At 43.1% G+C, this 11,959-nt stretch overlaps 1 protein-coding gene across 1 annotated transcript in view; it reads right to left on the reverse strand.

The window, feature by feature from the left end:
• Window positions 1-8,889, reverse strand: part of LOC127411726 (protein FAM83B-like) — a 50,716-nt gene extending 41,827 nt beyond the window's left edge. Inside the window, exon 1 of the mRNA XM_051647436.1 lies at window positions 8,770-8,889. The gene's annotated coding sequence lies outside the window, so the exon portion shown is untranslated. The remainder of the gene's footprint in view (window positions 1-8,769) is intronic.
• Window positions 8,890-11,959: the final 3,070 nt, after the last annotated feature.

The raw sequence follows: 11,959 nt of genomic DNA on the forward strand, positions 1-11,959 counted from the left end.
TCTGCTCACTACAATTGTACAGAGTGGTTATCTGAGTAGCCTTTCTGTCAGCTCGAATCAGTCTGACCATTCTCCATTGACCGATCTCATCAACAAGGCATTTCCATCTGCAGAACCGCCGCTCACTGGATGTTTTTTGTTTTTGGCACCATTCGGAGTAAATTCTAGAGACTGTTGTATGTGAAAATTCCAGGAGATCAGCAGTTACAGAAATACTCAAACCAGCCCATCTGGCACCATCAATCATGCCACTGTCCAAATCACTTTTCCCCATTCTAATGGTTGATGTGAACATTAACTAAAGTTCCTGACCCATATCTGCATAATTTTATGCATTACACTGCTGCCACACAATTGGCTGATTAGATAATCGCATGAATATGTAGGTATACAGGTGTATCTAATAAAGTGGTCGGTGAGTGTATATTTGAGTTGTGTGACCAGACTTGATATTTCAAGTAATGTTTAATTAAGACAACTTGATTTTTTTCAGTAATGACAAGTATTTAGTGAACATTGCTATCTTTTATCATATTTCGTTTTTTGCGTTTTTATGAAAGCTATAAGCCAATTAAAGCTGTGCTTTAGAGTGATTTTACCATGTGTAAGGAGTTTTGAGGGGGTTCTAAAGACCTGTGGTATAAAAATTTTAACACAGCCTAGAGTTGCTTTTTTTTTTTTTTTGCTTTAATCTAGGTAAATTTATAGTAGCATTCTTTCTAGGCTTTACTTTTGTAAGCATACAGTTTTTATTTTCCTTTTTGTTTTGACATTTTTTTAAATTCTAATTTAAAACATTTTACTCCCACACAACCCTCTATCCAAGACCCCGACCTCCAAAGACTGCACAAAACCTGATGTCAGCAAACACGCGAAATGATTGACTGACAGAGAGATTTTCTGATTGGCGTGTTTTCTGATAAGATAAACAAGTATGGGCAGATCCCCCAACTCTTTTTTGCTGTTTAAGGTGGTGCTATTAAATGCACTTTTACGTCTTCGCTAATATCTTCCCAACTGTATATGGGTATATGGCTAGAATGGGATAGAAAATATTTTTTTCATCTGATCCATTGAGTAAAGCGGAGAAAAAATATCTCTCTGATTTCATTTCCATCTATAAAATCAAAATAATTTTGATTCGTCAAATTCAGATAAGATTTTGATTCAGATAAGTTGACGTGAATATTTTCTAAACACTTTTATTCATCAAAATTCTTTTGATAGCTTTTTGTCATGAGGGTATCTAGATGACAAATGTTAAATTTCGTGTGAATCGTAAGTTTAAAACAAGCTGTTTTTCTGAAATGTCAAAATGTCGGACAGAATACATACAAAGTAACTAGAGTACTTTGTAATGGAGTTACTTTGTTCCTGACAGATCTGTTATTTCAAATTTGGCAATCTTGGTAATTTTCTTTCCTTTTCCAAATTGCTTTGACCCTGATAATTGAGGCTTGCTGCTATATTTTTTTTTACATTAACTTACCATTCTCCTTGGACTGGTAAATCGCACACATGCTGAACCACAACATCTCTGGAAAATACTGTTAACTCAGATGATGCTATGTGTCTTTAATATGTATAATGTGTTTATTGTTATATTTCTTGCTTTACTTGTTTTCTTAAGCTGTACTTTTATGTTTATATTTTGTAAAGCATTTTTAACATCATTATTCTAGTATTAAGATCTTGATGTCCGCTGCGCATTCATAAGCACTATGAGAGAGACTTGTTCACAGTGCTTTGTACTGTATTATCATGCAAGAACTTAACACAAAAAAATAACGTCTTGGTTACTGATGTAACCTCTGTTCCCTGATGGAGGGAACGAGACGTTGTGTCGATGTAGTGACACTAGGGGTTCGATCTTGAGAGTCCCAATCACCTTTGCTTAAAATAGAAAAGGCCATTGAGAATTGGTGAGTGGAATTTGCATGCCACTCTCTTCCCCCCAGACATACGAGTATAAAAGGAGATGGCATACACCACTCATTCAGATTTATGCTGAAGAGCCGATAGAGAGTCTCAGCCATGTCAGCAGCCGGTTCAACGCCGCGGCAGGAGGGACACAACGTCTCGTTCCCTCCATCAGGGAACAGAGGTTACATCAGTAACCAAGACGTTCCCTGTCTGTCACTCACTCGAAGTTGTGTCGATGTATTGACACTAGGGGTTCCTATAGGAAATGCCGCAGGTGCTGAATTGTGTCACGAGGTACGGAGGAGTGGACACGGGCAAGCTGCTGTGTACCTCGCAGCGAGCGCTCAACCACGTCGTGACCTTCCAGCGAGTTAGATAAGGTGTCTCCCTAGTCCCAGGGGGGTATACACTTACCCAAGTAGGCTACCGGCAGTGCCTTTTCTGATTTGCTGTTAAGCAATTTCCCGCTGAGCACTATCTAGAATAGCACTGGGAAGTGCTCTTCCCTCTCCAGGAAGGAGAGCACTACAGAGACCACATCCTACCGGAGGGAGGTTAACATGTGGAGAATATCTCACATGGACTTACCAACGGGGAAGTTCACATATGGAATGATACCACCGGAGGACCCTATCTACAGACAGGGTACACAGCCAAAATGGCTGAGGCATAGAAAGCTCTGGCGAGGGGAAACACAGGGTTCACCTAAAGGGAAACCGAACAGTGGAAACTCATCAGACGGGATTACCAAGGGGGAGTCACCATGCATGGAGCACTGAGCCTGAGCACATGGGCTCACCTGAAAAGGGGCATACCACGAGTACTGGGCCTGGTGTCGTTACTCCTCCGCCGAGTTCATCACAGAACAGTGCTTAAGAATTAAAGAGGTGTCCGGGGTTCACCGGATACGGGGAACTGTTGTGGACAAAAAGGCACATATTATCACCTTTGAAAAAAGGGGAAAGGCGTAATGCAAGCAGAACACCCAACCGGCCACTCGGTAGACCGAGTGGCCGGTTACTGTGTAACACTCAGGTCCAAACCAGGTCTCTGCATAGGTTATAAAACCTCACAAAGGTATTGGGTGTAGCCCAACCCGCAGCTCTGCATATGTCTGCTAGAGAGGCCCCCCTTGCCAGTGTCCAGGAGGACGCAACACCTCTAGTGGAGTGTGCCCGGACTCCCAAGGGGCATGGCAAGTCCTGAGATTGGTATGCAAGAGAAATGGGCTATCCAATCCAATGGGCTAGCTTCTGCTTGGAGACAGGTTTCCCCTTCTGCTGTCCTCCAAAACAGACAAAGAGCTGCTCCGAGCATCTAAAGCTCTGTGTGCGGTCCAGATAGATGCGCAGGGCACGAACTGGACACAGCAACAACAAGGCCGGGTCTTCCTCCTCTGAAGGGAGCGCTTGCAGGTTCACCACCTGGTCCCGAAAAAGAGTGGTGGGAACTTTGGACACGTAACCGGGCTGGGGTCTCAAAATCACATGAGAGTGTACCGGCCCAAACTCCAGGCATTCGCTGGTAACAGAGAGCACCTCCAGGTCCCCTACCCTCTTGATGGAAGTGAGCGCCACCAGGAGGGACATCTTCAGAGACAAAGTGCTGAGCTCAGCCTGCTCCAGGGGCTCAAAGGGGGCTCTCTGTAGTGCAGGTAGGACCACAGAGAGATCCCAAGAGGGAATCAGGCACGGTCTAGGAGGATTCAACCTCCTCACACCCTTGAGGAACCCGTTAACCTGTTGATCAGGTCGCGCTGTCGAGAGGGCCTCCCGTTCAGTGTGTCATGGTAAGCTGTTATGGCAGCCACGTACACTTTCAGGGTAGAGGGAGACAGCCGTCTCTCCAGCCCTTCCTGAAGGACAGACAGCACAGACCCGACGGCGCATCTCTGTGGGTCTTCTCCATGGGAAGAACACCAGTTCGCGAAGAGACGCCACTTCAAGGCATACAGCAGCCTTACAGAGGTGATCGTGCTTACCACCACTGACGACCCGCTAGATCTTCCGCATCCCGTACAGGGAGTACCAAAGGGGGCAGTGAGAGAACTTTTGGGAGGCAAACAGGTCTACCTGTGCCTCCCCAAATCTCTCCCAAATTAGCTGGACTATGTGGGGGTGGAGTCCCCACTCCCCATGGAGCGTTAGCTGCCATGAGAGCCTCTAAAATTGCTTCACTGGGACCGCTAGCTTCTGCCTGAAGGTCTTCTGGAAGGTCAGCACTAACTGAGCACGTTCGGTCATAAGACGTGCCTTGAGAGTGACCGAGTCCAACTCCATATAGAGAAAAGAGATGCTCTGCACAGAGGAGAGCATGCTCTTCTCCCAGTTGACCTGAAGCCCGAGTCGGTCGAAGTGCTGAAGCACAAGGTCCCTGTGCACACACAATAGATCTCGCGAGTGAGCTAGGATTAGCCAGTCATTGAGATAATTGAGAATGCGAATGCCACTGAACCTGGGCGGGTGTCTGGCAAACTGGATCGTGTAGCTGAGGCGAATTGTCCTGATGAGCCACAGTGAGGGGCTGGAGAGCACAAACCAGGCCTCCACACTCCGTGCCAGTGGCACCTGGGGGACGACTGGACTTACCGTGCCCGGGCAAATTGGTTCGCAGCAAGGCAGAGCAGGCACCCCACCTGGAAGACAGTCCAGGGGGTATGTGCTGCTCCGCAAGCCTGCAACGGTGAACGGTGACTGGGGCGGGCGAGCAACCTCAGAGACCAGCACACTTACCTGTTCGCCAGCTGTATCTCGATGGAGAACGAGGGAATGGAAGGTACTCGCTTTCGCCTGATTGACTGGAAAACTTCCAGCACCTGGCCGTCGCAAGTGCGCTGACCCAGGGAATGAGGAAACTGCTGTTTTACCGACCATGTGGGCTCCGAGGCCCAGAGGGCACCGAGCGATATGATACTTACCATGCGCTGGTCCAGGGGTTCACCCGGGCCAGAGTGGTCAGAGTCAGTCGACTCATCCCTGGGTTGCCCATGCCAGGGCCGCCTCGAAGCCCATCCGGGGTAATTGGGGGCCAGCTGACGGGCGGTGGAGCCGAATTCCCATGGGAGGATCTCTGAGGCGGCATATGGGCTCCGATGGTACGGGCGCCAGGGCTGGCACCACAGGGGAACAGCTCTGGCGAGAAGCAGACGGGGTGCGGGACTTCGGAGGCCTGAGGTCGCGCCACAGCAAGATGTGCTTAATCACCTTGGTCTGCTTCCTCACCGTCAAGAACTGATGGGCAAAATCCTCGAAGGTGTCACCAAAAAGCCCCCCTTGAGAGATGGGCGCATCGAGAATACTGACTTTCTCGGCGTCACGCATTTCCACAAGGTTGAGCCACAGGTGCCACTCTTGGACCACAAGAGTGGACATCGTCCAGCCCAAGGCGCGCGCCATGACGTTTGTCACCCGTAAGGCAAGGCCGGTCGCATTACGCAGTTCCTGCATCAGTCCTGGGTCGGTTCTACCCCTGTGCAGATCTTTCAGTGCAGGGTGGAAGTGGCTTGACCCGCAGCCTTGTAAGCCTTCGTCATTAATAAGGAAGAGAACTTACAGGTCTTGGAAGGGAGCCTTGGTCGGTCACACCAGGTGGCTGTGCCCTGCGGGCATAAATGCACCGCTACGGAGCTCTCTACCTGGGGGAGCTTGACATATCATTTAGCCGCTCCGCCGTCAAGGGTAGTTAGGATGGATGAGCCCGCGAAGCATGTACGGGCAGAAAAAGATGCCTTCCACGACTTAGCTCCTCGTGCACTTCCGGGAAGAAAGGCACCAGGGCAGGGTGCGGCCGTGAGTCGCGCTCCAATCCCAGAAACCAATCATCCAGCCGTGAACGCTCAGGGCAGGGTGAAGGATTCCACTTCAGCCCGATGTACACAGCCGCCCGGGCAAGCACGGCTGCCATCTCAGCGTCCGCCTCATCCTGTGCTCTACCGCCTGTGGGCAGGAGCTCAGAAGATTCGTCCGCTTTCAATAGCAGAAGCCCACCCTCCAATGTTGCTACCAAAAGCTCATCCTCGTCGCAAGCCACAAACGACACATTAAATCCGCCCTGAGGTGGACCGTCTGTATCGCTCGACAGCTCTTCTGGATAGAATGAGCATGCTGGGGGATGGGAGGTCCACGGGGGTTGAGCTGGCGAAAACTCTCCCATATCCACATCCAGATCGCCTGCGGTGCTTGTCGACCTGGCCGGCTGAGCATCAGCCAAGGATGGAGCGGGTTGGGGAGAAGCCGCAGTGGATCCTTGCTTCATGAAGAAGGAAGTGAGCCATGACCACAACGTTCTGATGGGCATGTTCTCGCAATGAAAACATAACCCTTCCACGAAAGCTGCCTCGGCGTGTTGGCACCCCAATTACTCGAGACAGATTTCATGGCTGTCTGGAGGGGAGAGATACGGCCACATCCAGTAGCGCAAACGCGGAAGGATATATTTAAAAAGATGCCAAGCGTTTGCGCGAGCTCTTTTAGTAGGAAATATACTCTTTTGAATATACTCTTTTAACACCCGCGGACTCAGCCGCCAAAGCGCCCAGGGGAAGCACAACACTCGACTGTGCAAGGGTGACCACTGATATGCGGCATTAAAATCCAGCAGCGTAAGCAAAAGGTGAGAGGATGAACACAAGCATGCATTCGGCTCCGAAGAAAAAATCTGAATGAGTGGTGCACGCCAACTCCTTTTATACCCGTATGTCAAGGGACAGAGAGTGACATGCAAATTCCACTCGCCAGTTCTCATTGGCCTTTTCTATTTTAATCAAAGGTGATTGGGGCTCTCAAGATCGAACCCCTAGTGTCACTACATCGACACAACATCGAGTGAGTGACAGACATGGAACACAAGTTATCGCATGAACACACATGCTACTGTGAACAAAACTTCTCTTAGAGCACTCATAAACTTGAAACAGACATCAAGATTTTTTACTGAATAATGACTTATATTCTGAGTAGTTTATTAACCAAACCTTTCATGTGCTTTCAGAAAACTTGAAACTACTTTTATAATACTTCTAGGTCTTTAAGTGAGACACTATCCACTTCCATTGTTTTACAAAGATGCAGGGGTATCTTCATTAAAACATCTTTTGTGTTCTGTGGGATTGGAATGACATCCAGGTGAGTAAATTATGACATATCCTTTAAAAAATATTTTATGTTTGAAATATCCATTGGTAAATATATCTGCAACATGCACATTCAGATGGAATCATACACTAAAACCCCCAATGAATGACATTAAAATGGTTAATTCCAATCAAAAGCTTATTTCCAGGAATTCATCTGTGTAACCCATCCGGCATAATTAATTCTCGTCACTTGATTCATTAAACTTGACTTGACTTGATCAGCAGGTGTTGAGATCTCCACAGGCTTAAAGCATTGAGCCCCGCCTGCTCTGACATGCTCACTGGGTGACTGCAAAACAATGGCAGTTATCCAAAACTTAACAAGAGTTTTAAAAAGCTAGTTTTGTGGCTTTGTGTGAGCAATTGACAACTACAGAAATATAAGGAAGTATAATTTGAGGTGCTACCACTAGGCTGTAAAAAAAACAAACAGCAGCTACAGTAAATATATTAAATTAGCAATGTTTCCATCATTAAAAAATTGTGAACTACAGAAAAAATAAGTATAATTTGAGGTGTTACTATCCTGTAAATAATAATAATAATAATAATAAGAAGAAGAAGAAGAAGAAGAAGAAGAAGAAGAAGCAGCGTCGGTAAAAATATTAACAATGCTTCAGTCAATTTGTGATGGCACTTTGGTGATTTTATATTTGTAATAAATTTTACTTATTTAAAACTTAACTCACATTGTCTTTTTAAATATATTATTTTTAAATAACATCATTTTTTATCCATTAACATTACATTACTAACATACAAAGTTTTACATTACTTTTTAAATTACTAATATTTCTTACAATGTACCTTGACATTATTTTCAATAGCCCACCTTACACCTTTTAGTTTGTTTAGGTTTTGTAAAGATGTATTTGAAATATCCATTTTGGAATAGTTTGTGAATTTACATCAGCAATTCTGATTTACATTTTTCAAAAGACACTTCATTCAGAAAGAGTGAGATAAAAATAATAATATTTACACCCATTCTGTAATGATTATTTCAATGTGTTTAGCAGAAAACACAAACCTTTTTTCTGTTTATAGTCAGTCAGGTGTACATAAACATAAGGCTTGTTTCGTCTGTAAGCTTAACTTTTCTAAGACACCATACAACATCAGCACATTCCAAAGATAAAACTACAACTAAAATCCATGTGTAGAACAAGATAAAGAGACTGCGAGATCAATGTATCCCTTCTAAGAATGTGTCTGTACATGCGATGTAGTGCCATACATTCTGACATGGAGCTTAAGAACTGAAACTTGTCTTTCAGTATACAAAACAATGCAGACAAGTAAGCATATGGCAAATAACACATCTTTATTGAACTATTTGTACCATTTCCTTTGACTATGTCCAAACAATTCAGTACTTTTTTATGTTAAGTGTTAGTTCATTGTATACCTTGAAGTACTTGTACATCATTGTATACCTTCTCAGACTTAGTCTTTTAAAATAGTTGAAGGAAAAGGTGTAAAATGTGTTATAGCTCTGACACTGCACATACTGAAACTTACCTTTCAGTATATGAACTAAATAAAGACAGATACTGTTGAAGTATGGCAAAATAAGTAACCTGTCTCAATCTACAATATCATTTTGCTACTTCAAAAAAACAAAAAACAAAAACAAAATCACTACTTTTTAAATGTAAAGTATAACATTAAAGTATAGGCCATTTGTGTATGTCAATAGTTTCAGGACTTACTTAGGTTGAAATCATCATGTCGCGTCTCTTAGCATTGTTATCCCTTGTTTAATAAGTACAGCTAAAGTTTGTCATGAGCCAAGGGGAATTTGTTATTCACTGAACAGACCTGAATGTTTCTGAACACAAGAAGTGTTGAGAAGCTGATGGAGGGCGGAGATTTGAGTTCTCACATGCAAATAATAACTGCGTCTCACTGGCTACAGGTACTAAACCTGTCTGACATCGTAAGGACACACCTCTTCCCCTATGTCTCTCTCACTCTATCCTTTGAGAAAGTTCATACTTCACTCAGATAAAGGTGACAGTTTCTGTTTCTAACAGATTCTACAGTATCTGCTCCTTTCTGTTAAAGAGAACATTTTGTAATTGTGACACGTACTATACAATGTTTCAGTGACATCCTGACAAGGCTTTCTTAGTACTTGTACAACAAGTCCTTCAAAATGTGTAGGAAGTCATTCTATTATCAGTGTCTTCTATCATGAATTAATATGTTTTATTTCCCGGATAGCACACTCACATCACCGAGATGTCTGTTTTAGATCTTTTCATCTAAAAAGCATCACAATTGAATTAACATCAGCTAAACATCTTAAAAAGATCAGATTTTCAAATATTCTAAATCATAAATGTCTCAAAGACATATGCTGAATGTCTTGACATCTGAGACCAGGGGCGGATTTAGGCATGGGCGACATGGACAGCCACCTGTGGCAGCATCTTGCCGGGGGGCACACAAAAACGTGGGTGCCCTGAAGTCCACCAGCCATATCATCTCTAATGTTTACTTCTAGAAGACATATTTTTTAGGTTGTTTGCTCACCTGACATTTCCTCTTGGATGTCAACAAGACATTCAGCAGATGTCTTTGAGATGTTTATGATTTAGAAAGTATGTAAATCTGATCTTTTTATGATGTTTAGCAGATGTTAATTAGAATACGATGCTTTCCAGATGAAACACTCTTCAACAGACATCTCGGAGATGTACGTGTGCTGTCTGTCTTTGGATTAACAATGTTTATACAAAGGCCTCTTAAGATAAAGAAGACTATTAAACAGAGATGTTTTGCATATGTACTACATTAACTTACCGTTCTTTGTGTACAAGGAATATGAACATATTCAGGGTTCATGGGGCTTTTTTGTCATTGTTCCCCCATACTGCTTGTTGAAACTGAAAATGTGCTGGTCCTGTTGATTATGGTGATATGTAATTCATTGGCATTTGACCTGAATAGATTTACTGCAGTAAATTAAGGGTGAACAGGGCAGTGAGTGGGTGGGGCGCAAGATAGCATGTGATTGTGTGAGCGTTGGAGTGTAGGGTATAAATGAGTGACTAGATGTGAGTGAGGGAATTAATTAGTGTCTGATGCTATATCCAAAATCACTCACTTGTTCACTCATTCATTATTCCCTACAGTATAGTGAATGCTACATGCACTATTCATAGCCTTTTCATGCATCCCTAATGTTTATTTGAATCATCCACCGAATTATAATTTCCTCTGTGTAGTATCATCTGAGTTAGCAATAATGTTCCCTCAGTAAATTAGTTAGTCAAGAAAAATAGAACAGTTTGCATTAAGTTAATGGCTAAAATTAAACGACTAATTACCATATAAATAATACTTTTTTTATTATTATTCAATTTCTTATCTTTTTAATTTTGGCTGTCTATATTCAAAACAAACATTTTGAGGGAAAATGGCCTGAAAAAAATTACTAGAATTAACAAAGCTCTTTTGTTAAAGGATTAGTTCACCCAAAAATGAAGATTCTGTCATTGTTTTCTTACCCATGTGTTGTTATAACCCTGTATGACTTTCTTTGTTTTTCTTAACACAAAGGGAGAAATTGTAAAAAACATTGTGTGCTCAGTGATGTCATATACAATGGCAATTTATAGTGACCACCCCTTCAAGCTTCAAAATAATGCAGAAGTTTAATTCAGAAGTCTAATAAATTATTCCATGAGACTCATGATTGTTATAAAAGCATACGATAAGGTTTGGTGAGAAACAAACCGAAATCTAATGTATTATTTAGTGAAAATGTTCACTGACCGTTGATCTCCTGTGCGCATTCATGTTAAGAGCCTTATTTTTTGTTTTGTTTTTGGACTGGTGCCAGTTCACAGCGGAAGGAGTTACCTGCGCGATGCTGAAAATAGAAAACAAGCGATTGATAGAATGTACCTTCACCTGTCACTGCTGGTTAGGACAAAAACTCTGATTACCATAGAAAATATGCCTTTTATCTTGTGTCGTTTGCCGTCAGTTTAGGACACGGTGTGACTGTGGCTGCCTGTAGCCTCCCCTATGTTTCCAAAAAATAAGGCTGGGCATAGAAATGCATAAATTCTTCAACTGCAAACTCTTCAGACATGTTTAGTAAGTTCTGTTCTCTGTTTTGTGCGCAGCTGTGTTATGTTCTGTTGTCACTATCACTGTGGAGGACCTGTTTTTAGATAAACAAAACAAGTTTTCGCTTGAATGCCTAATGTCGTGAGGGGTTCTGTGTGAACTGTTGCTCTCGTGCCCTGTCATACACATGCACAGGAGATCAACGGTCAGAGAAAATTTTCATTAAATTATACATTAGATTTCAGTTTGTTTTTCACCAAACCTTATCGCATGCTTTCATAACAATCATGAGACTCATACAATAATTTATTAGACTTCTGAATTTATTTTTTAACTTGAAGAAGTAGTCACCTTAAACTGCCATTGTATGACATCCAGGGCTTGACATTAACACCCACCAACCTGCCAAATGCGGGTAGAAATCGGCAGTGGCAGGTAACTCTGTCACACTTATTAGCTACTTGTGGCGGGTGTCCACAGCCGAAGCAAAGTTAATTGTATTCATCTAGCGTCCAATGTTTTATAAGCAGTAAATATGCTTCTCATATCTGACACGCACATCTTAGCAGGGAGAATGAGGCGTGGTTTCGCGCAAACCTCCGCAGTGCACATCAGCTTGCTCCAGATAGAACTAGAGCTCTGGGACAGCACATACCGAAACTTGTGTGATTCAGTCAGGCTTCGATGTCGCGGCAGCCGGAGGAGACCACAAAACTTATGTGACCCATTTAAAATTTTACAAAGAATTTCTTGTAAAAAGCTCTATATGGAGGAAGTCGAACCTCTCAAACTGTTAGATTGCCCTGACATTATAAACAG

Source organism: Myxocyprinus asiaticus, chromosome 21, assembly GCF_019703515.2.
Source record: "Myxocyprinus asiaticus isolate MX2 ecotype Aquarium Trade chromosome 21, UBuf_Myxa_2, whole genome shotgun sequence".
NCBI lineage: Eukaryota > Metazoa > Chordata > Actinopteri > Cypriniformes > Catostomidae > Myxocyprinus > Myxocyprinus asiaticus.